General features: G+C 45.5%; 1 pseudogene; it reads left to right on the plus strand.

Moving 5' to 3' along the window:
• The first annotated feature begins 1121 nt into the window (after positions 1-1121).
• On the plus strand, positions 1122-19992 carry LOC138585086 (ankyrin repeat and SOCS box protein 2-like; annotated as a pseudogene).
• The last annotated feature ends 4704 nt before the right edge of the window (positions 19993-24696 follow it).

The following is a 24696-nucleotide window of genomic DNA, read 5'->3' on the forward strand; positions in this document are numbered from 1 at the left end:
GTCCTTATACAGAGAAATAGAGGCGTGGCAGTATGCTGATTGCAGATCGCGGACACGCGCCTGTCAATTTAGAATGGTTCTGATTTACTAACATACGCACGGTAGTGAGAACAAAATTGTGCCGGTACGCACGTGTCATAAATCTGACGGTGATTTTGCGCAAGTAATTATTTTTTGCGGAGAGTAAGAACATTTCTGCGCAGATATTAGTGAATGAGGCCCAATGAGAGCAGGGCACACAATCTGAAAAGCGGGAAACAGAACAAAGGAGGGAAGTAAAACAAGACATGACATACAAGGGGCAAGAACTACAAAATAAAACAGGAAACACGAACAAACTCAGGACTGAGAGGACTACAAAGTAAAACAGGAAATTATCTAAATGAAAAGCACAACTAAACCAAGACAGGAACACAATATACAAACTAAACAACAAGAACTCATGACAACAAGAGACAAAGTGACAGAGGAAAACCGGAAATAATATCAAAACACCAAAATACCAAACAACAACATAACTAAACTAGAATGACTCATGACGTCTGAAACAAACCACAGCCATTATTACCCAGGATTCTCTGTGGCCCCTGATACCTCTGTGTATTTTGTGTGGTGGTGTTGTTTTAACATTTCCTGTCTGTGACTTTATATGAGCCTTTTAGTTGAATTTTTTTTGCTGCCCATCTGACCTGGACGCCCACAGGACCTACTGTATTTCACTGGGATCAAAATGCATCTATTTATAGCAGAGCTTATGACGCCTTTTAAAGGAGGTATGATCATCCAAATGTGATAGACCTGAGTCAAGATGTGTTTACGTTTCAGTTGGATCATCATTTGGCTTCAGGACACAGAAAAGCAACACCGCTGACCTGCATGACTCACATTAGGCAGCAGGTTCAGACAAATTTAGACCTGTTTATATCCACAGCTGATATTCACCCCGTGACTGTAGATGTGAAACCCTGCGTCTGAATATCAAACAGAGACAGAGAAACTGTAACTCCATCAGACGATGCCTCGACTTTACATGAACAGCAAACATATAAGAGCATGTAACGACTGGAAAAAATTCACTTTTGGAAACAGAGAAGTTTGGTTGTCTGCCTGTTAGATCCAACATGGCTGCCAAGCAGGGGAACCTGGATGACTTCAGTGTATACAGTCACCTGACTGATGAGGAGCTGCTACACATCGCTGTAGAAAGAAGCATCTCTGACAGACACCTTCCTCCCCGCTGTGATCAGACCTCATCATCGCCGTCCTCAGCCCCGCCCGCCCTTGCTGCACCTGCTCAAACAAACCTTAATCCCATCCAGAGACACTTTGACCCCTCCAGGCACCTGTACTGTGCCCCCTCATCTCAGCCTTCACCCCCAAACCCCCCACAGGTCCCCAACTGTGCAAACCCCCCATCAGGCCTGTCCCTGTTCCTCTACAAAGCCTTCAGCAGGTGAGTCATCCAGATCTACCTGTCCAAAGTCTTCAACAGGTGAGTCATCCAGATCTACCTGTCCAAAGTCTTCAACAGGTGAGTCATCCAGATCTACCTGTCCAAAGTCTTCAACAGGTGACATGGCCGGTTCAGAACCGATGACAAAGAACGTTACTTCAAAACAATAATTACTTTATTGTAACTAAACACAAACTGATCAAATGAACGACATGATGAGGTGTGGGAGTCACTAAGTCAGTGGTGCCTGTGTGTGTGCATGAGTGAGGTTATGAGGTGTGGGGTGTTGTGTGGAAATATGAAACAACACAAGATTAAAGAGCGGGGCCTCGTGGGGAGCAGACAGTTCTCCATCTCCCGTCCAAGACAGAGTGAGGGGCGCTTAAGTAGGACTGGGAACACCGGGCCCAGGTGTTCCCAATCGTGACAATGGGACCACACCCACTGACATCTGAAACACAGAGAGCAAACAGCCAACAAGCAACCACAAGGTGGGGTCGTCACACAGTCCAGATCTACCTGTCCAAAGTCTTCAGCAGGTGAGTCAGTCCAGATCCACCTGTCCAAAGTCTTCAGCCGGTGAGTCAGTCCAGATCCACCTGTCCAAAGTCTTCAGCCGGTGAGTCAGTCCAGATCCACCTGTCCAAAGTCTTCAGCCGGTGAGTCAGTCCAGATCCACCTGTCCAAAGTCTTCAGCCGGTGAGTCAGCCCAGATCCACCTGTCCAAAGTCTTCAGCCGGTGAGTCAGTCCAGATCCACCTGTCCAAAGTCTTCAGCCGGTGAGTCAGCCCAGATCCACCTGTCCAAAGTCTTCAGCCGGTGAGTCAGTCCAGATCCACCTGTCCAAAGTCTTCAGCAGGTGAGTCAGTCCAGATCCACCTGTCCAAAGTCTTCAGCCGGTGAGTCAGTCCAGATCCACCTGTCCAAAGTCTTCAGCCGGTGAGTCAGTCCAGATCCACCTGTCCAAAGTCTTCAGCCGGTGAGTCAGCCCAGATCCACCTGTCCAAAGTCTTCAGCCGGTGAGTCAGTCCAGATCCACCTGTCCAAAGTCTTCAGCCGGTGAGTCAGTCCAGATCCACCTGTCCAAAGTCTTCAGCAGGTGAGTCAGTCCAGATCCACCTGTCCAAAGTCTTCAGCCGGTGAGTCAGCCCAGATCCACCTGTCCAAAGTCTTCAGCCGGTGAGTCAGTCCAGATCCACCTGTCCAAAGTCTTCAGCCGGTGAGTCAGTCCAGATCCACCTGTCCAAAGTCTTCAGCCGGTGAGTCAGTCCAGATCCACCTGTCCAAAGTCTTCAGCAGGTGAGTCAGTCCAGATCCACCTGTCCAAAGTCTTCAGCCGGTGAGTCAGCCCAGATCCACCTGTCCAAAGTCTTCAGCCGGTGAGTCAGTCCAGATCCACCTGTCCAAAGTCTTCAGCCGGTGAGTCAGTCCAGATCCACCTGTCCAAAGTCTTCAGCCGGTGAGTCAGCCCAGATCCACCTGTCCAAAGTCTTCAGCAGGTGAGTCAGTCCAGATCCACCTGTCCAAAGTCTTCAGCAGGTGAGTCAGTCCAGATCCACCTGTCCAAAGTCTTCAGCCGGTGAGTCAGTCCAGATCCAACTGTCCAAAGTCTTCAGCCGGTGAGTCAGTCCAGATCCACCTGTCCAAAGTCTTCAGCCGGTGAGTCAGTCCAGATCCACCTGTCCAAAGTCTTCAGCAGGTGAGTCAGTCCAGATCCACCTGTCCAAAGTCTTCAGCCGGTGAGTCAGTCCAGATCCACCTGTCCAAAGTCTTCAGCAGGTGAGTCAGTCCAGATCCACCTGTCCAAAGTCTTCAACAGGTGACATGGCCGGTTCAGAACCGATGACAAAGAACGTTACTTCAAAACAATAATTACTTTATTGTAACTAAACACAAACTGATCAAATGAACCGACATGATGAGGTGTGGGAGTCACTAAGTCAGTGGTGCCTGTGTGTGTGCATGAGTGAGGTTATGAGGTGTGGGGTGTTGTGTGGAAATATGAAACAACACAAGATTAAAGAGCGGGGCCTCGTGGGGAGCAGACAGTTCTCCATCTCCCGTCCAAGACAGAGTGAGGGGCGCTTAAGTAGGACTGGGAACACCGGGCCCAGGTGTTCCCAATCGTGACAATGGGACCACACCCACTGACATCTGAAACACAGAGAGCAAACAGCCAACAAGCAACCACAAGGTGGGGTCGTCACACAGTCCAGATCTACCTGTCCAAAGTCTTCAGCAGGTGAGTCAGTCCAGATCCACCTGTCCAAAGTCTTCAGCCGGTGAGTCAGTCCAGATCCACCTGTCCAAAGTCTTCAGCTGGTGAGTCAGTCCAGATCCACCTGTCCAAAGTCTTCAGCAGGTGAGTCAGTCCAGATCCACCTGTCCAAAGTCTTCAGCCGGTGAGTCAGCCCAGATCCACCTGTCCAAAGTCTTCAGCAGGTGAGTCAGTCCAGATCCACCTGTCCAAAGTCTTCAGCCGGTGAGTCAGTCCAGATCCACCTGTCCAAAGTCTTCAGCCGGTGAGTCAGCCCAGATCCACCTGTCCAAAGTCTTCAGCAGGTGAGTCAGTCCAGATCCACCTGTCCAAAGTCTTCAGCCGGTGAGTCAGTCCAGATCCACCTGTCCAAAGTCTTCAGCAGGTGAGTCAGTCCAGATCCACCTGTCCAAAGTCTTCAGCCGGTGAGTCAGTCCAGATCCACCTGTCCAAAGTCTTCAGCCGGTGAGTCAGTCCAGATCCACCTGTCCAAAGTCTTCAGCCGGTGAGTCAGTCCAGATCCACCTGTCCAAAGTCTTCAGCAGGTGAGTCAGTCCAGATCCACCTGTCCAAAGTCTTCAGCCGGTGAGTCAGTCCAGATCCACCTGTCCAAAGTCTTCAGCAGGTGAGTCAGTCCAGATCCACCTGTCCAAAGTCTTCAGCAGGTGAGTCAGTCTGAAATGTGTCTGTTGATCCGATCACAGCTGTTTCTCTCTCGTCTTAACGCCCTTTCATTAATCATCCTCTAAACATGATTCGCTGCCACTGTGTTTTTTGTAACGTTACTTTTACAGTTAGTTTTCTGGATTAAAGTCTGACTTTCTAAACTTATGCCTGCTCCATCCTAGGTGTTAAAGATACACCTGGCGTCAGTCTACCTGGTGCACAGGGCGTAACTTAAAGTTTGTTTTAACTCACGCTCTATGTCGGATGAAACGTTACACTCAGATGTACGCCCAGCTGGTGCACTTTGTTTCTGGAGTCTTGTCATGATAAGCTCGTTCACACACGTCAACACGTTTTGTTTCACACCTTTGTGACAAACCATCTGGATATCTATGCATAGAAAGTTTGCCCCCTGACCGTTTACAGCTTCCTGTTGTTTTCAGTCCCACTTCCTGTTCCTTGTAGAACCTGTTTGTGTGTTTTTGTCTAAGGGAGTTCAGCCCTGTGACGTCTCTGATTGTAAACGGGGATACGGACGCTCTGATGGATTTGGTCCAACAGAGGTGCAGCAGTCTGACGGAGCCAGACGAGGAAGGCTGGATTGCTCTTCATGAAGCTGCTTATTACGGACAGCTGCAGTCAGTCAGCATCCTGATCAGCGGTGAGGAACACTTATAATAAATGTTATGGTGAAGCTATATCTGAGGACTGACGTGAACAAGGGATTGTTAGACCTCATAAATAGTGAGTTCAGTAAAGTCCAGCATGTCTTCTTGATTCTTACAGTTTCCCTCAGGAGTCTCAATGGACCAAATTGAAACGTCACACTCAATCATCAGGCAACTTTTGATCATAAACAAACATTTCATCTCTACCAGCACATTAAATCAATCAATTAATTTAGAGAGAGACCCAACCTGAATCCACCATGAGGAGCACTAAAACTTCCTTTAATAGGCAGAAACCTCGAGCAGAACCAGACTCATGTTGAACAGACGTCTGCCTTGACTGGAAGGGCCGAGAGAGGGATAGAAGGAGATGCAGGATAGAGACAGGCAAAGAGAGCAACAACAACAACAACAACAACAACAACAACTGTAGTGACTATCCAATATTCCAATGTTCTACCTTTAGCCACCTGCATAGGTCTTTATCTTGGATCTGCTTTCTCCCATCTTTTCTCCAACTCTGTGTAACTGTGTACTGGACTTCTTCTTGCTGAGAGCGGCTTGAATAGATTTTCTCTGTCTTCTTAGTTCCACAAGTACCTCCTTTAACTTGATGAACCAGGCAACAGATACCTTCAGTTTGGTCCAGTCTGAAAAATAGTGCAACAACCTGTTGGTAGCACACTCTGATTCCTTGCAGATGGATGCATTAACCAGAACTTCTCTTTTGACCTCTGGGTCATCCACTGCAATGACCAGTTGGAGTGTGCTGGATTTTGTCCAGTCTTCTGCCTCTTCAGCAGGATTCAACTTAGTCCCCATGTACCTCCATTGAGAAACACCCGTTTCCTCACGTACCACAGCCACTCTGTTTGCAACAAATGTATGAAATCTTTTGGTTTCATTTGCCATATACTTTAACACGGTAATACTGTCAGTCCAGAAAACCGATGGTGTCGAATCAAGCTGCAACTCTGTCCTGAGTATCTTGTCCACTCCAACTGCCAATACGGCAGCTGTAAGTTTGAGTCTGGGGATGATACTTTGTTGTGGCGGTGCCACTTGAGATTTTCCAAGCATGAAAGCAAGGTTTACGTGGTTGAAAACGTTCTCTAACTCAGCCTTCTGACAGCAATGGTCACATTGGATGTCAGACCTAAAGGTAAATCAATGTATCAAGCCCTATGGATTTGGTCAACTCAAGCATGCACCGATGCATCACTTTTCCGATGCAAGTGAATTTGGATATGGGACTGTATCCTACTTGAGGGGTATCTTTGCATCCCAGCCAACTTTCCTCTTGCACATCTCTTGGTGAAATGGTGAAAGAATCCAAGCGGGCCGTAGAGAAGCCAGGCCTGCCAGGCAAGCTAAAGTTATGGTGTTTGCAGTTCGGACTATTCCCTAGACTGATTTCACCACTGTCAGTTTAAGAAATACCGATATCAAAGGTGGAAAGGCTAGAGAGGTTGGCTAATTTGTATATTAGGAAATGGCTTGGAGTTCCTCGTTGTCTCAGTAGTGTGGGGTTGTACGGGAAAGGCATACTCCAGCTTCCAATAACTAGCTGAACAGAGGAGTTTAAGTGTCGAAAGGCCAGGACAGAATTGTTGTTTTTAGGGAGCAAAGACATGGTAGTCAGTAATTTGGTCCCAAATCCAACAAGAGGGAGGAAATGGAAACCAAGACAAGCAGAACAGGAAGCAGGCAGCTCTGAGGCATACAGAGACTGTAGGCAATGTGCAGCAAGGCTGGGGGGCTTGGGGCTTGGCTCGCGTAAACCGATGTGGAACAAAGCAAGTCCCAGAGAAGGAAGGAAGCTGGTAGTGGAGCAGGTACGCCAACAAGAGGAAGGTGGAAGGTGTACAAAGGCTGTGGCTCAGGCTAAGAAGGGACAGTGGATGAACTGAGAGAGTGTAGAGAAGAGGAAGCTCAGCTGGAGGGACCTGTGGAGTGTGGAGGATAGTCAGACCAAGTTCCTGATAGGTGCTACTTACGATGTGCTGCCATCACCCCAGAACCTAAAATGTTGGGTAGAGGGGGACCCGTCGTGCCCATCGTGTTCGGAGACAGACAGCTTGAGGCATATTCTGTCAGGTTGTAAGATTAGTCTGTCACAGGGTCGGTACACATAGACACATAACCAGGTTTTAAAAAGTTTAGCGGCAGGGATTGAAGGTAGAAAGCGACAGGTGAATTCAGGATGCAATCAGGAAAAGAGTGCAGCCATTCAATTTGTCCGTGAGGGGGAGAAATGTAGAGGAGGTAGGGGTTTAAGCAGACTAGAGTCAGGCCAGCTAAAGGGTGATAATGATTGGGAGATGCAGATAGACTTGGGAGAAGGACTTGTTATTCCACAGGAGATAGTTTGCTCTAACTTGAGGCCTGACATGGTGTTGTGGTCTACAAGTCAGAGGAGAGTTTATTTCATAGAACTGACGGTGTGCTGGGAGGACTCAGTGGAGGAAGGGTCTGAAAGGAAAAAGCTTGGATGCAGGTTTGGCAGCAGAAGCTGAACAGCGAGGTGGAAGGTTAGGGTTAGTCCTGTAGAAGTGGGATGCAGAGGGTTCATAGCACCATCAACCATCTATATGGACAGAGTCTGTGAAAGGCAGTAATGGAGATGTCAGACGAAACAGTTAAAACAAGTCAGTGGATTTGGATGAGGAGTAATAATGACAGTTGGGGGCCAAAACAAATGTAACAGTAATCCTTCTTCTATACTGTTTCTTTTTTGTACATAACATTGGCACCAGGAATAGTTGCATTGTTTACGTAAGGATTTGATAGTACAAAGGTTTGATAGGCGGTGAGAGCTAGCATGGAGGGGGGTGGCTCTGGGACGCCAGAGCTAACTGTTGAGCCTCCCCGAGGTGTCGTGGGCCTAACCTGACAAAACACCAGTGAAGGGAGGTGCCCACTTGATAACCCTGCTGATGTGCTGCTTCTCGCTGCCCATCTAACTACAAGTTTGAGTTGTGGGGGCCATTAAAAGCCATGTGGTAGGGTAGGTAGTACTGGCTTAGGGATTGGGTCACCACTGTGTCAAGCAGGTCCACAGCAGCTGGTGGTCTGCAGCAACGATCCCCAGGAACCTATGAGACATGGGAGCTGAAGAACTCCCAGGAAGATATGTGGTTAGTAACGTGAATGAGACCAGAAGATACAGAGTTAATAAGATGCATTAATATAATATAAATCCATTAGCTGGGATTAGCTGGAGACACAGACCTCTGGCCAACAAGAGGGACGAACTACTGCTCCTCAACTCAACAAACACAGACTTTTGCAGATCCGCCTTGTGTTTCACTGAGCTGGCTCAGTAAAAACATCCCGGACAGCTCATTACATCTAGAGGGCTTCCAGCTGTACCAAGCGCACTGCGAAATGGAGCTTTTTGGGAAAAACAAGGGGAAGGGGAAAAGTGGAACCTGCTTCTTTTTTAATGAAGGTGGGTGTACAGATGTCACAGTGTTGAAGAAGTCATGCAGACTTCACTTGGAGACTCTTTTTCTGGACTGTAAACCGTTTAATTCACCGCAGGAGTTCTCCTTTGTTCTGGTCGGACAAGTCAAGTCAATGTATTTCTAAAGCACATTTTAAAACAGCAGCAGCTGACCAAAAGTGCTGTACAAAGCATAAAAGAAGCAATACATAGGAAGAAAATTAGCAATGAGACTGAACAAGTGAAACACAACAACAATTTAAACAGGGGGCCTATTCAGGACCAGGGGATTCAAAAGCTAGTATATACAAGTATGTTTTGAGGCGAGCCTATAAAGACTCAACAGAGGGGGCAGACCTGATCGAGGATGGAAGGCTATTCCACAGTCAAGGGGCCTTCTAAGTCACTGAAGGAGAGGATGGTTTTTAACTTTGAAATGGCTCTGAGCTGAAAGAAACTGGATTTCACAAGTACCTTTACCTGGGGGTCAAATAAAAAAGCAGTGTCGAAAATAATTCCAAGGTTTTTAGCTTGGGTTTTGATGTTAGAGGACAGGTGACCTAAGTTATTGGAGACCAGTTTGATGGAATTTTGGGGGCCAAATAGCACAGCTTCAGTTTTGCTTTCGTTTAGTTGTAGGAAGTTTTGGGCCATCCAAGTTTTTATGTCTTCAAAGCAGTTTTAAGAGAAGTGACATCTGACGGATTGTTGGGTTTAATGGGGAGATAGAGCTGAGTGTCGTCAGCGTAGAAGCGGTATGACAGGTCGTGCTTCTGGATGATTTGACCTAAAGGGAGCATGTAGATATGAAAATAAAAGGGCCTAGGATGGAACCTTGTGATACCTCACATGTTAAATTGGAAAGTGCTATGGGGTCCAGGTTGGGTTTTTTTAAGAGAGGTTGCACTATTGCATGCTTAAAGCAGGATGGCACAGTGCCAGTTGACAGAGAGCTGTTAATGGTTGACAGGATACTTGGGCCAATAATATCAAAGGCATCCTTTAGGAAATGGGTAGGGACAATATCAAGAGGACATGAGACAGACTTCATTTTAAAAACAGTCTCTCTTCGTGAGGCTAATGAGATGGGCTCAAAACAGTTGAAATGGGCTGAGTCTTGTGATTTAGTTAAGAAAGCGTCTGAGATTGAGAAAGGTCTGGAAGGGAATTTAGAATATTGTATGAAATTTGGAGTTTATCCTGTTTCCATTTGCAATCAGCTTTTCTGCAGCTCCTCCTTAGGGCTCAAGTGGAGTCATTCGGCCAAGGCAGGGATTTTAGTTTTGGGGTTTTTTAACTTAAGTGGAGCAGTGTAGTCAAGAATGGAAGTGCAAGTGGAATTAAAAAAGGAAACAAGTTCGTCTGTGCTAAGTTGGGAAGGAGATGCCTCAATTGTGGGAGTATTTGGACCAGCTATAATTAAGATAAGATAATCCTTTATTGATCCCCATGGGGCAAATTCGGGATAATTTCAGTGGAAGGACTAATGCAGCGAGAACTGGGGATGGGAGCCTTCCCACCTCAGGCCTGTGTAACTGAAGCATTACGAAACCTTGCTGACCAGATCAAAAACATCCAGACTCTCTGCTCATCATTCTTGGGAGTTTAACAGAGCAAACCTCAGCCCTGGAGTTACAGGCTTTGACTGCACGGATTGGAGTGTTTTTGAAGCTGCAGCCAGAGACCTGGATGAAGTCATTGACACTGTGGCATCGCTACCTTTTGTGAGGACAAGTGTGAGTAGACCAAAACCTTCTGCACGTACGACAACAATAAACCATGGTTCAAAAACTGAGGAGGCTACGTCAGGCTAAGGAGGAGGCCTACAGAAGTGGAGATGTGGTTCTGTGCAAGCAGATCCAGAAACACAGTGTTAAAGGCAGTCAGGGTAGATCAAGAGGAGCTACACTGAGAAGCTGAAAAAAAGCCAAGAAACCCTCCATCACAGGATTAAATGACTGCAGGCCCTAGCCCTGAAGGCTCTAGACCCCATGGTGGTCAGGCGGGCGAGTAATGCAGTGACGTGAATGGAAGAAGACCTGAGAGTGCGGGTGGGTGTGTTGATGTGCAGGAGTTCAGAGAGATACAGAAGAGCGAGATTATGGATGGCCTTAAAAGTGAGGAGCAGAATCAATGAAGCTGCTGAAGGACACAAGAGATGTGATTAATGGAGGGGGTTCTGGTGAGCGGCAGAGTTCTGGACCAGTAAAAGTTTATTGAGGGACTTGAGAGGATGACTGAAGAGAGGGGAATTGCAGTAATCAGTGCGGGATGTAAACAGGGTGTGTATGAGAATGGAGGTGCTGCTGGGTGTGAGGGATGAGCGGAGGCGATTAATGTTACATAGATGGAAGTATGCAGACCGAGTGACATTACTGATGTGAGCTTGGAATGATAGTGTGCTGTCGAGGATGACACCCAGAGTCTTAACCTGAGGGAGAAACTGAGGAGTTGTCAATGGTAAGGGAAAAGCTGTCAGATTGGTGCCAATGAGGAGAACCTCAGTTTATCACTGTACATAGACACCATCAAGAAAAAGGCCCAGCAGAGGATGTACTTCCTGTGTCAGCTCAGGAAGTTCGACCTGCCTCAGGAGCTGCTGATCATATTCTACACCACCATCATTGGGTCTGTTCTGTGTACTTCCATCACTGTTTGGTTTGGATCTGCCACCAAACAGGACAAAAACAGACTACAACGGACAATCAGGTCTGCAGAGAGGATCAATGGCACGGACCTGCCCTCCATCCAGGGCTCCGTAACATCACTGCAGACCCCTCACACCCTGGACACAAACTGTCAGGGTTAGAGACAGGCTGTCACTCTGATGAACACTTAACAGTCACAGAGCATCAGAACAAGCTCTATGCAAAACCAACATCCACTGTACCTGTAAATAAGATCCATCTCATTTTATGTGCACACCTTTTAATCACGTTAATATCATCCTCGTCTGACATGACTCTATGCACTCTTTTTTTACTATAAATACTGTAGCATCTACATCATGTGAATGAACCCATCTGTAACTACTAGGGCTGTCAGTCGATTAAAATATTTAATCGCGATTAATCGCATGGTTGTCTATAGTTAACTTGTGATTAATCGCAAATTAATCATTTTTTACCTGTTGTAAATGTACCTGAAAGAGATATATTTTTTTAAAGTTTTTAATCCTCTTATCAACATGGGAATGGACAAATATGCTTCCTTTATGCAAATGTGTGTTTATTATTATTACAACATTTCTAAACAATGAGAAATACTGTCCACCTACAGAATAACCTCAAAGGTTCTGCACGCTCAAAACGTGTGCTGAAAGCAGAACATGGCAATCATCGCATATATCAGTGATTCCTGTGAGAAGCACATCACATGCAGACTGACTCAGTCTGGATTAAACTCTTTCTAGATGCTGATTTCTTCCTTCCACAGTGTGATTGTTCTCTCTGCTTCACCTTAATTCACGTTTTAATTCACAAACTACTTTAATCTGATCTCTTTGCTTCAGTCCCCCAACACACCTGCACCTCTGCTCTCTGCACAGCTGCTGGCCCCGCCCCCTCTCTCTGTCTGTCTGCTGTGTCTTCATCAGCAGTCTGTTTCATTAAGTCACAAGGTTTAAATATTGTCTCTCACAATTCAGTTCTCACAGCCCGTGAGCCGCGTGTGCACGAGGGACGTTATTAATGACCTAAACAATCGATCGTTACCGAATGACATCTGCACCTTTTTATAAGCTTTATAAACAGCGACAATCAATGCTTTTACAATGGGGACATACGGAGATACACAGTAGGAGTGTTTACATTGCGTTACAGAGCTGCATATGATTGTGTGCGGACAGAGAGTGTCCTGGTGTCCTGTGACTCCTGTTACTGTGTCAGTGCTCTTCCTCAACAAGGAGAGCAGGCGAACAACCGTTCATTTGGAGCGGAGTCGTTTAATTACACAGAAATGTGAAGCAGCGGCAAAATGTATGTAGCGGAAACACTGCCGGTGGTGACTCCGTTCACATCGACAGTAAATACAAATAACTTCTGTCTTGTCCAGAGAACCATCGAGCAGGGCGTTGAGGCTGAACATTTAAAAGACCCTTTTCTTTATCCATTTCTGCTCACGGAGGTTTGTTTCTGCTCGCTATCCACAACATTGCGGCTGCATCGCTTCCTGATTTCTCAAACTACTGGGCAGGCGGGGGGTCATAATAATAGAACGTGCGTGCGTTAATAGCGCATTAAAATAATGAGTGGCGCACGCACTCCTCGTCATTGCATTATTGTCTCCTGTAGCATGTACATATTAGTTTAATATTCAATGTTTAATGTCTAAGGTAGGCTTGTAGTTTTTGGGTTAATATTTAATGTTTAATGTTTGTACATAGAGAGTAAATTTAAACCAGTCAAATTCCTTTTATGTGTACATACCTGGCCAATAAAGCTGATTCTGATTCAGATGTATACAGAAAAAATTGGGAGAGACAGGAGCTCAGTGTGTCAGATCCCCCCGGCAGTCTAAACCTATAGCAGCATAACTCTGGGCTGGTCCCAGCCTGAGCCAGCCCTAACTATAAGCTTTATCAAAGAGGAAAGTTTTAAGTCTACTCTTAAAAGAAGAGAGGGTGTCTGCCTCCCGGACCCTGACTGGTAGATTGTTCCAGAGGAGGGGGGCCTGGTAATTGAAGGCTCTACCTCCAACACTACTCTTAGAGACTTTAGGTACCACAAGCAGGCCTGCATCCTGGGAGCGCAATGTTCTAGAGGGGTAATATGGCACTATGAGCTCTTTAAGATATGATGGTGCCTGACCATTAAGAGCTTTGTAAGTAAGAAGAAGGATTTTAAATTCTATTCTAGATTTTACAGGAAGCCAGTGCAGAGAGGCTAATACAGGAGAGATGTGATCTCTCTTCCTAGTTCTTGTCAGCACACGTGCTGCAGCATTTTGTACCAGCTGCAGAGTTTTTAGTGACTTATTAGGGCAGCCTGATAGTAACGAGTTACAATAATCCAACCTGGAAGTAACGAATGCATGGACTAGTTTTTCTGCATCGTTTTGAGACAAGATGTGTCTGATGTTTGTTGTGAAGATGAAAGAAGGCTGTCCTTGATATTTGTTTTATGTGGGAGATGAAGGACATATCCTGATCAAACAGAACTCCCAGATTCCTAACAGTAGTGCTGGATGCCAGGCTGATGCCATCTAGGGCAGCTATATCATTAGAGAAAGAGTCTCTAAGGTGTTTTGGGCCGAGCACAATAACTTCAGTTTGTCTGAATTAAGTAGCAGAAAGTTTCTAGTCATCCAGATCTTTATGTCCTTAAGGCATGCTTCTAGTTTAGATAGCTGATTGGTTTCGTCTGGCTTCATTGATAAGTATAATTGAGTATCATCAGCATAACAATGAACATTAATGGAGTGTTTCCTCATGATGTTACCAAGAGGAAGCATATATAAGGTAAAAAGAATCGGTCCGAGCACAGAACCTTGTGGAACTCCATGACTAACTTTGGTTTGCATAGAGGACACATCATGAACATTAACAAACTGAGATCTGTCACACCGCGGTGAGGTTTGTCTTGTCTTGGATTTTTGTCTCGTAACTTCCTGTTTTATTTTGAAACCTAACTCTCCTCTCGTTTCAGGTCACTTGCCCTTCCTCATGTGTCACCGGTCTGATTGTCTCCCCTGATCCCTGATTGTTTCCACCTGTTCCCCATTTCCCTCATGTGCTTATAGTCTGCGTCTCCCCTTTGTCTTTTGCCAAAGTGTTTCGTCCTTGTCCGTGCACCCAAGCCCTTTTCCACAGTCATAGTCGATTTTGCCAAGAGTTTTTTGCTACGCCACGTAAGTTGTTTTCTGTTTCCTCCTTTGAGAGTGATTTTTTTGTTTGTTAAAGTTTTCTAGTTAGCGTCGATTTTGTGTTATTTTGTAAACTGTTTTCTTTCCTCCCTTTTGGAGCGATTTTGTGTTTAATAAGTATTAGATAGTTGTAGAGCCTCCTGTTTAGGTGAGCCTTTTCTTTTGTCCCGTTGATTAGATAGTTGTAGAGCCTCCTGTTTAGGTGAGCCTTTTCTTTTGTCCCGTTGATTAGATAGTTGTAGAGCCTCCTGTTTCGGTGAGCCTTTTCTTTTGTCCCGTTGATTAGATAGTTGTAGAGCCTCCTGTTTAGGTGAGCCTTTTCTTTTGTCCCGTTGATCAGTAGTTTTGGTTTTCCTCCTTCGGGAGCGTTTTGATTTTTAGTCTAGCTTTTGTTTTCCTCCTTCGGGAGCGATTTATGTTTTAGGATCTCCCCTGTTTCTAGTGTGTTTTTTGTCTCTCCTTTTATTGGAGATTTTCCTTATTAGGAAGTTTATCTTCCGTGAGTTATCTTGCCAGGACTTAGTTTATTTTAGTGAGTTTTTCATAGCCAATTGTTTGTCACTCTTCAAAGAGGATCTGAAATCAATAAAGTGTGCTTGTACGTGATATCCTCTGCATCTGAGTCCTCATTTTAGTCCAGGCCTGACAAGATCGATCTGATCAATAAGTAGAAGACAACCTAATGCAGATCCTGTAATGAACATTAACTGTTCTAGTCTCTGTAACAGGATGTTGTAGTGACCTGTATCTCCCACAGTTAACACCCACAATCATCCAATCGCTACCTTCAAAATAAAGTCTGAAACCAACCTCCAGAAAATCTGTCTCAGAGGCCAGTGTGTAGTTGGTCAGTGGAGGAGAGGACCGCCAGCTTTACCTCGGCATCAGATCATGTTGAAAAGTCAGTGGGACACTTACACACAACCCGCTCACATCTATATGCTGTTGTTTGCTTATTTGCTTGTGTAATTCCATTTTGAAAGCTGTTTTGAGTTGTGGTCTGTCTTACTTTTTGTGTATGGCTGAAATAATTTAATTACTGTTTGCTTGCTGATTGTATGGTTTGACAAAACTATTTTTTGTGATTTATTCACTAACAAAGAGTCGGTCTGGACCTGCTCTGTCTGTAAAGTGTCTCGAGATAACTTTGGTTATGATTTGGCGCTATACAAATAAAATGTGATTGATCTGATTGATTGATTATTCTTATTATTTTTCAGACTTGACTGTGACTGGCACCCCGCACCTTTATCTAAGGTCAAACCTGTAACAGTGTGATAGTCAATCGTGTGAAACGCAGCACGAAGATCTAACAGGACGAGTACAGAGAGAAGTCCTCTGTCTGACGCAGGAAGTAGATCATTTGAAACTCTCAGTGCTGTCTCAGTGCTGTGGTGGACTCTAAATCCTGACTGAAAGTCCTCAAATAAACTGTTGTTATGAAGAAAGTCACATAATTGATTAGCGACTGCTTTCTCAAGGATCTTTGAGATAAAAGGAGGGGTTAAAATAACAAATAACACATGTATGGTTGTGGTGGTGTTTCCTATTGTTGAGTGTGCTGTGGATTCTGTTGCAGCACGTAGTTGTTTGCGTGGTTGTGTGAGTGGCCATATTGTTAACGATGTTAGCCTTGGTGATGTGCATGCAACGTGTGTATCCTAGCTGATTGCCACGGCTTGCGTCCATGAAATCTTGAATATTGCATATTGAGTCTGTGTAAGACTTCAGCATAGCGCCGGAGCACTAGGTAGGGGGGACCCTCTGATTGCCACTGGGTACTTGGCACACTGAGCTGAACATTAAAACACGCACAGTTTCTTTTTACAATGTTTCATTTTGTTGTTCCATCCATCTGACCTCTGACCTCAGCAGAGTAATCGCTGCTTTCACAACCTATCCCTAACCTTGCCAGGCAGCTTGTACAAAATGTTTGATGTTTTGATAGTAAATTATTGTGGATGTGATACTTGTTTTCTGCAGCCCACTTACTTTTTATCCAACCAGTTTTCATGATTCTATCATTTCTTGTCTTTCTACTTTATATTTTCTGCGTTTTACAAGTTATGAAAATGCAAAAATAAAAAAGTTAAAGAGTTTGACCTTTGAACTTCTGTTTCAGCTTATCCTGACTCAGTGAACAGATGCAGTTTAAGGAATCAAACAGCTGTGCTGCTGGCGGCAGGTCGAGGAAACGTTTCCTGTGTCAACTTTCTCCTAAAGCACGGAGCCGACCCAAACATTGCCAACAAAGACCGAGAGACGCCGCTGTTCGTAGGTAAGCTGACATCACAAATTAGATACTTAGATCTGACTTTATACATCTGTATTCAATAACTCAATTAGACAATAATATAATATCACTGTTATCATGAGATTAACGCAGAGGCTGTCGAGGTGGGCTTCATAGATAACTGACGGACATTCTGTTATGTAACATTAACCCTCTGCCTGTTAAAGGAAGTGTTTGTTGTTCATGTAACAAGGACATATGTTGTTGTGGTAACAAGAACATATGTTGTTGTTGCTCTCTTTGCCTGTCTCTATCCTGCATCTCCTTCTATCCCATTTTCGGCCCATCCAGTCGAGGCAGATGGCTGTTCAGCATGAGTCTGGTTCTGCTCGAGGTTTCTGCCTGTTAAAAGGAAGTTTTTCCTTGCCAATGTGCCGAATTGCTAAGTGCTACTCATGGTGGATTGATGTTGGGCCTCTCTTTAAATAACTTAACAAAGAGTCGGTCTAGACCTGCTCTTTCTGTAAAGTGTCTCGAGATAACCCTGGTTATGATTTGGCGCTATACAAATAAAATTTGATTGATTGATTGATTGTTTCTGCCTCATGTCGGTCTCTGTTAATAACACCGAGTACTCTCGACACCTGCTCTGCTTTTAAAGAGTCCTCAGATAACTTTGTTGTGATTTGGAGATATATAAATATAAACGGATTGATTGACAGATCTGACTATATTAACACCTGTGTCCATTACCTTAATATGTTGCTAACTTGTGTTGTGGTGTGTGTGTGACAGTTTTAGTCTTAATCTTGGGTTGTTGATGTTGTTGTTGTAATGTTGTTTTTGATGTTGTTGTTTGTCTTTATGTCGTTGATGTTGTTTTGTTGTCTTTGGTGTATTAAATGTTGTTGTAATTGTTGTGGTTGTTGATTTTGTTGCTGTTGTTTTTGATGTCATTGTTGTTTGTCTTTATGTTGTTGATGTTGTTCTCATTATTGTTGTCGTACTCGACTTTCTTGTTGTTTTCAGCCTGTGAGAGTCCTAACACAGCCGTCGTTGATCTGTTGCTGCGGTGTGGAGCTCAGGTGAACCGTTGCAGTGTTCAGGGATTCAGTGCTCTGCATGAAGCCTGCAGACACGGACACCTGGAGCTCTGCAGGATGTTACTGGAGGCTGGAGTAGATCTAGAGACTAAAAACATCTACGGCATCACACCGTTCTTCACAGCCGCACAGCACGGACAGGTTGACATTCTGCACCTGCTCGCCAAGAAGGGTTAGCCGTCCAGTAATGATCGTTTAGGCCATGTTGTTGTTGTTCACGTGCTGTTGAGATGTTTGTGTCTCTCAGGTGCAGATATAAACGGACAGGCCGGAGATGGAGCCTCACCCCTGTTTGAAGCCTGTAAGAACGGCCATGTTCCTGCTGTGGACATGCTGCTTGCTCTGAAGGCTGACACAAACCGACCCATGAAGTCCGGCCTGCTGCCTCTTCATGTGGCTGTTCAGAACAACCACAGCCGGTCTGTTTCACCTGTGTTATAGGTTCATTGATTATTTTGTATTTACTTCTGTCTGAGCTATAATTGCATGCAGAAATAAAATCCAAAGAAGTTTGAGATCACAACTTTGATCTCTCTAAAGTAAAAACAATCAGCATCTGTTTGACCCTCAATAATTCCTGTTGGCTCTCTAGAATCGTGATGATGCTGATCCCAGTGACCAGCAGGGTCAGGATCCAGCACAGTGGCATCAGCCCTCTGCACATCGCAGCAGAGAAGAACAGGGATGACATCTTGGAGCTGCTAATCCAGTCTGGCTTCGATGTGAATGCCAAGCTGTCGATTGGACGCTCCAGGATGTACGAGGACCGACGGAGCACGGCTCTCTACTTCTCTGTTTACAATGGGAACCTAGAGGCCTCTGGGATGCTCCTGGAGGCCGGAGCTGACCCCAACCTGGACGTTTTCAACCCTCTGCTCATCGCCGTCCGGCTTGGCTGGATGAAAATGGCCATGCTGCTGCTGAAGTACGGGGCTGACGCCAATGCACAGATCTCCACCCAGCCATCCTCGTTCCCGTCGGCAGTCCTCCTCAACATGGAGAATCTAGCCATGCTCAAACTGCTGCTGGACAACGGCTGTGATGCCCAGCCCTGCTTCAACTGCCCGTTCGGCCAAAAACCACATCTGGCTGTCGAGCTCTCACACCGTCCCATGGAAGAAATGCGGGCCAGCAGAGACACACTGCCAAAGCAGCACATTCAGGTAAGTCAGAAATATTTAAGGACAAATCAGTGCCTGTGAATGTGTTGGATAGAGGCAGTCCTCCATCTTTTTCTAGTTCTGCGAGGCCGTCTCCAGCTCATCATTCTCCTATGTCGCTGGTCCCATCATCTCTGTGCTGCTCGACTACGTCGGCCATGTCCAACTCTGCTCTCGCCTGCTGGAGGTCCTGGAGAGGTGCAGCGACTGGGCGCAGATCAAACTGAAGGCTGGTGAGAACAAGAACAAAGTGGTTATGGCAAAAGTATCAATGAGAGCACCAGAACTTTGCAAGGGCAGGGCTGAGGTCATGACTAGAAATTGAATCATCACTGGGTGCTAAACCAAGATGGAGGTTACTCCAGTTTGTTCCAGACTAGGCTTCCATGGTTTTTTCCGGTGTGTGCCAGTTTGGTTCAGGTTAATCCATTGTATGTCCAGGTTGTTCCATGGTGGCTCAAAGGTGTTCCATTGTTATTCTTTTTTGTTCCTAGTTGTTTCTGCCCCCCAGAAAGTTTCTCAGCTCAGAGGAGCTACTTAGTTTGTAAAGAGTTCTGGGTTCCTGAGACGCTGGTTTAGCTCAGTTGGTAGAGCAGGCGCCCCATGTACAGAGGCCACAGTCCTCGAAGCACTGATGACAGGTTCAACACCTGGTCTGCCGATCATTTGGTGCATGATGTATGTACGTTTCTCTTCTGCTGTTCTCTCAATAAAGACAAAAGGGGAAAAAATCATCTTAAAAAAAGAGTTCTGGGTTCCAGGGAAAGGTTCCAAGAGTTTAAGTTTCTAAAAAGGTTTATATGCACTACTTCCTGCTCATATAATGTCAGCGCTCACATGACCCATAATGTCAGCAGATTAAATCATGTTTTAATGTGTTTCTAATGTTTCATCAATCTGATTGGCTAGCTGATCTGTGGCAGGGCCTCTTAACTGTCCTCTCTCTGTGTTCAGTTCCTCCCCATCCTCTGATGCAGCTCTGCAGGCTGAAGATCAGATGTCTGCTTGGAGTCCAAAGACTCAAAATGCTCCACACACTGCCACTTCCTGTCCGACTCATCCGCTTCCTGCGCTACGACGTGACTTGCTCACTCACCTGAACTCACATGTTCCACCTGATCACACAACAAAGCCACAGCAGCATGTCCATGTTAACGTGTGTGTCTAAAAATTTACTAGCCGCATCACCCCGTTTAAATATATTATAAAACATATTTAATTTAATAATAATTACTTTATAATAATATAATAAAATATGATAATGTAAATGCATACAATATAAATACATGAAGAGGTCACAAATACTTTTGTTTCTCAGTTTGTTTGTTAAATAAATGTCCCGACTGACACATGAATCGCTCCAGCAATAAATCAGGCCTGAGTTCATCCAGTTTAAGAAGTGATGTTCATTTATTTCATACATTACCATCACATCATCCGGCCACTCTTTAACATCAGCTTCTTCAAAATGCTTTGGCACGTTCAAGCGATTAGGTAGAATACTTTATTATCTGATACACTGTATTAAACTGATTCTCTGTGCCTCTTTCTACCAAGACCTGCAGCTGCATGAGCTACTGACGGGTTAGTAAGAGAACATTTATTTCTGTTGATCAAGGACCATCTCCACCCTTATGGTTGGCTGATTTACAATATAATTTACATATCTTAGGTTCTCTCTCACTCATATTTCTACATATAAACAACCATATTTACAATATTTATACATGTAATTACTCATATATATTTATATTCTTATGTTAACATTTCTACATTTTTGTTAACAGTGAAGCCTCATGAAGCTCAAATGTGACCTTCAATCAGCTGCTCAATCTAAAAATACACACACAGAGTCAGTTTCTATATGGCTAACGTGTCACCTTATTGAATTGAATTGAATTTCCCCTCGGGGATTGATAAAGTATAAGTATATAATGATAATAATAATAATAATAATATATAGTATTGATGATGATAATAATAATATGGGACTAAATGAGCAACATTGCCACTGCGGGGCGCTTCTCAGTGTGCGACCCGATCAGTCTAGCTGACCGCTCTTATTGTTATTGTTTTTCTATGTGTAGACTCAGTAAGTGGATTATGGGGTCGCTTACACAGTTTTTGCACTCTCATGCGTGATAACACTATCTCTGGCCTTATTCTGTCATGGAGTTGAAGGCTATCATGGTAGCTCTGGAAGTCGAGTCACTCTCAGCCGTGAGCTCCTTCTTTCCATATGGACCTCGACGGAAGGTGATGTACCAACAGGAATACCGATGGAGATGTACAAACCGTGCAGTCAAAAAGTTTCCTCGTTGGATCCCCTGTCAGAAAAGAGGAAGGAGAGGAGGGGTACGCCGGAGACTGAAATCAGTCTCAACAACCACTGCAGGCTTCCTCCGCTGCCCACAGTCCTGCTATTCAATGTGCAGTCTATCGGGAACAAGGTAGACATGCTGGAAGTATGGGCCAAATTCAAGCGAGAAATAAAGGAAACCTGCATTCTTGCCTTTACTGAAACCTGGCTCAGCGAAATGGACCAGGGCGAGGACCTGGCCATCAGTGGGTTTGGCAGCCCATTTAGGCTGGAACGGTCACCAGCGATTACTGGAAAGAGTCGAGGAGGGGGAGCGTGTCTTTTTGTAAACAAGAGGTACTGTAACACTGTTGTGGTTCGGGATATGTACTCCTGACATTGAATTGGTGTCAGTCTCACTCTGCCTTTACTACCTGCCTCATGAATTTCAACAGCTGTTTTACGATTGTTTACATACATCTGCGAGCCAATGCATTCGTAGCTGCACAGCTGGTTACTCTACTTTAAACAAGTCTCTGAGGACTTATGAACAATATGTGACCTGCGCCGCGACTCATTAAAATACCATGACAGACCTGTGTTATGGCTCTGTAAGCGCTGCTGCCCTTGCCTTCCCTTGGTACGTCATACTACAACAGTGTGTATCGTATGCCAACGTACAAACCCTCCTTGAGGCGTCTTGAATGTGAAGAGAAAGAAGTAAAGACTTGGTCAGAGGACAGTGTCACATCCCTCCAGGCATGTTTTGACTGCACTGACTGGCAATGTTTTTATAGTGCTTGCAACGACATTGATAAACTTTCTGACACTGTCTCCTCCTACATCTCTTTTTGTGTGGACTCAACAAACCTCGGGTAACAAAAGAGCTCGAAACTGTTATTCATATCAAGAAAATGATCTTCTACACGGGTGATCCTCCTGAGAAGAGGTCTGTCTCCAGAGAAGTGAGGAGTGAAATAGCCAAGGCCAAAATGAGTTATAGAAATAAAATAGAAATGCAATTCAGAAGTGGCAACCTTAGAGCAGCCTGGCAAGGAATCAAATCAATGGCCTCTATTAACCAACATACAAGTGAGGCCAGGCACCTTTTTAGGGTCAGTGGAGTGGAGGATGCTGATCTATCAAACACTTTTATTTCTTTTTCTCTCGCTTTCAAAGGTCTGATTTTACTGAGAATATTTCCAGGTTGAGGGATTCTCTTGTACTTCAGGAAAATATTGTGATATGGCTTGGTTACATAATAACCTTGGTTCTCTGAGCGAAGAGACGATCTCTCCACCCTACATGTTTCATATGTAGGACTGATCCCCTTGGGACAGTTGACGTGGATATTTCTGTTCGGATTCACTGCATGTGCCTTTTAAACTGACTCTTCAAAATAGCAGCCAAAATTACAACTCAAACTCCCGGCAGCCTCCCACGGGAAAACCCCTCCCCTGGCCAGGTCTGTAAAACCAGAAGACCCCCATTGTTCTTTGCTCAGAAGCTCAGAAACACAGAAACTCTCCACTGCCCTCCAAGAAGGTTGGAGCTGCTGCCGTAGTTCCCTCCAATTCAATAGCTCTCGTGGCTTGCCTGACAGAGCAAGGCCTCAGCAGCGGTGCGAGATCCTGCTGAAAAGATTCCCGGTTTACTCAGCACAAACTAGTAGCCATAGTTTAGCAGTAGCTAAAAGAGTCGCCAGCTAGCTTTTCATGTAAAGAACAACAGACCAAGGAAGGACCAGTTTCCCTCCAACTGGACACCAACACAACGACTGCAACTTCACTAGAACCACTGCTCCCCCAGCCAGGTTGAGCAACAGGATCGTCGGCCTAACAAGCTGCAACACAGCACAGCAACGCCTTTCCGTCCACGGTCTGGTAACGTAACATCTGGGCAAAGCTAGAATAACTCACAGTACCGGCTAAGCAGGAATGTTTATATCGTAATGTTATTGATTTGATTTGTTACTGAGTTGTATTGTTGTAATGTCTGTTTAGTCAGTTATTGATTGTAGGTGAGGTTACTTATGCTTACACAAAGACATCGTCTGCATGCTAAATTAACCTCGCTCTTTTCTAATCCGGCACTCTTAAGACTTACTCACATACAATATTTTGGACTGACCTTTTGACCTTTTGACCCGACTAAACAGCCAGGGATTCAACCTCGCGGTTCTTTTTCTGGGTCTCGACCTGTCTCATGTGCTCGGTGCAAGTTGGTTGAGACAGAGGACAGCATTCAGTGGCCATCTTTGAATCGGCCATATCAGAGTTCTTTGTCTCTAGTGTCTAGTAGTAGTTGAGCGCTGTGGGAGACGGCTGCCTCTCCAGTAGCTCTTCAGTTATTTAGCTCTTTTAACTCTTTTAATCGCTCTTTTCACTTTCTGCTCTTCTTGCGAAGAGATTGTGTGCTTTTTTTATTTATCCCATGGATATTTTTAACTTTAATATGCGACCAGGAGCCAGTTTTCTCACTTATTCGAGAGAGGAAATGCTGGCTCTACGAACAAAGGGACGAGCCGGGACACGACACCCCATCCCGGCGGAGCTGAGGAGGAGAACCAGGGGCTGCAAAGCCGGGGCTAAGCTAAAGGCTAAGCTAGCGGACAACCGGAGGCGCTACAAACCGACGATTCCCTCTGTAATCATGGGGAACGTGAACTCGCTGCCGAACAAGATCGACGAGCTGTCCGCACTGAACAACCAGCGGATCTACAGGGAGAGCAGCTTGCTCATCTTCACGGAGACATGGCTAAACCACCTCGTACCGGAGGCTAACGTGGACCTGCTGGGATTCACTGCTGTGAGAGCCGACAGAGACACGAAAGCGAGCGGGAAAAGCAAAGGTGGGGGACTCATCATGTATGTGAACAACCGCTGGTGTAACCCAGGACATATCTCTGTGAAGACGGTGTGGTGTTGCCGGGACCTCGAGCTGCTAGCTGTTAGCTTGCGGCCATATTGTCTGCTGAGGGAGTTCAGTCACGTGATCACCATCTGTATTTACATCCCTCCGAGAGCGGACGCAGCCACTGCCTGTGAGAAAATCCACTCTGTCACAGCGAGGAAGTTCCCATGGCCTCCCGTCCAAGAGAGGTGTTATCCCTGAAAACCACATCATGTGGGGCCAATTCAGCCCAACAGGATCAGCCTTCAGCCTCACCTCCTCCTCCCAAACTCTCTGCAGCAAGGACAGAAGAAGACCGAATGGGGGGAACGCATACAGCAGCCCCCAAGGCCATTGGTGCGCCATGGCATCGATGCCCAGGGGGGGACTGTCTGTCCCTATGGAGAAGTACAGTGGGCAGTGTGCATTGTCTCTGGCCGCGGACAGGTCGGCAGCGTCCCTGCCGAAGTGACGCAAGATTTCTTCGACCACTTCCGGGTACAGCCTCCATTCCCCTGGGGCTGGGCCTTCTCTGGAGAGGTCTGCCCCCAGGTTCGTCTGCCCATGCACATGCATGGCACTGAGTGACAGAAACTGCATGCATGCCCATGTCCACAGCATGGAGAGTGCAGTCCCCCTTGCCTGTTCACATATGCTG

The sequence above is a fragment of the Semicossyphus pulcher genome, unplaced genomic scaffold (assembly GCF_022749685.1).
Source record: "Semicossyphus pulcher isolate SPU_LCO1_2020_fin unplaced genomic scaffold, fSemPul1.0.p SCAF_11, whole genome shotgun sequence".
NCBI lineage: Eukaryota > Metazoa > Chordata > Actinopteri > Labriformes > Labridae > Semicossyphus > Semicossyphus pulcher.